Source organism: Echinops telfairi, unplaced genomic scaffold (genome assembly GCF_000313985.2).
Source record: "Echinops telfairi isolate 266 unplaced genomic scaffold, ASM31398v2 ScPeMD7_7400;HRSCAF=8409, whole genome shotgun sequence".
Lineage (NCBI taxonomy): Eukaryota > Metazoa > Chordata > Mammalia > Afrosoricida > Tenrecidae > Echinops > Echinops telfairi.
Window position 1 is genome coordinate 36,090,827 of NW_022111300.1, and position 1,415 is coordinate 36,092,241.

The following is a 1,415-nucleotide window of genomic DNA, read 5'->3' on the forward strand; positions in this document are numbered from 1 at the left end:
TCAGATTGCTAGAGATTCCCTAATGCCCCAGCAAATGATAATAGCGTAATTTGGCAACGGTACAACCAATTTGCTACCTCATCCACTATCCAAAAGAGATGCATATGAGGGGGCTTCAAAGAGTTTATGGGAAAATGGAATGAAAAGATAAGGGAATCTTTCACCAATCTTTTTGAAGCATCACAGATCAGAAGAGTCTGGAGAAGAATATGGTAAAGCGCACCAAAAGTCTTCAGATGTTCCCATCCAATAACTCCACTTCTTACCCATCTTAAGTATATTAGTTTTGGGTGCTTCTTGATAAATTAATTACTAGGAGCCCAGGTAGCACATCACATGGCTAACTAAAAGGTTGGCAGTTCAAATCCACCAGCTGCCTCACAGGTGAAAGGTGAGGTCATCCGCTCCTACAGGATTCATTGTCAGAGACGGTCTCTGGCAGCGGTTCTCAGCCTTCCTAATGCCCAGACCCTGTCATACAGTTCCTCGTGCTGTGGGGACTCCCCAACCATAACACTAGTTTTGTTGCTACTTCTTAACTGTCATTTTGCTACTGGTATGAATTGGGCAACCCCTGTGAAAGGGTCATTTGACCCCCAAAGGGGTCACGATCCACAGGTTGAGAACAGGGGTCAATGCAGATCAGCGCCAACTCAATGGCCGTGGATTGGTTTGAAGTTTGGTTTACAGTGATCTTCTGGAACCCTGGTGGCACAATGGTTACATGTTTGGCTGCCAACCAAAAGGTCGATGGTTCAACTCCACCAGCCACTCCTCAGGAGAAAGACCTGACAATCTGCTCCCATAGAGGCTGTAACTTAGGAACCGCTACGGGGCAGTTCTACCTTGTTGCATACGGTCACTGTGAGTCACAAACCAATTGGTGGCAACCACCAGCAGCAGAGTAATCTTGCTTTTAGAATCTAACCTTTTGATAAGAGATTGCAGTTTCAGCATGGAGCTTACCTGCTCATATTCTAATTCTAAAAAAGTCCATGGCCCTGGTTTCCGGTGACCCAGGGAAACCTGAAAAGGCTTTCATGACTACTAGTCTCTGGAGACGCCGACTCCCCCATCTGTCTCCCATAGAGCAGCTAACTCAGGGGCAACCCGCACCCATTTCTCTACATCTAGTATGCCTGCGGCATGGTCAGCCTCTCCGTTTATGAACTGGCTGCCTCTGGCTGCTTCTGTCTCTAATGGCAGAGTTAAGAATCTGGGACAAAGACCATATGGCCCAAATATATGCCGAGTCCTATTTAAAATTTTAGCTCTACAAAACTTTAACTGGACTATAGACATTAATCTTTAACTTAAAACAACCAACAACTGGAACTTTCCAGGTAATTCCTAACCCCAGTATATGTAACAGGCCGATCCAAATTAAGCAGATGCTACACTTTGGTAGCATCTGC

At 45.5% G+C, this 1,415-nt stretch overlaps 1 protein-coding gene across 2 annotated transcripts in view; it reads right to left on the reverse strand.

Moving 5' to 3' along the window:
* The window catches only part of DYM (dymeclin), a 315,716-nt gene that overhangs the window by 197,287 nt on the left and 117,014 nt on the right, over positions 1-1,415 (reverse strand). The gene's annotated exons all lie outside the window — the stretch shown is intronic.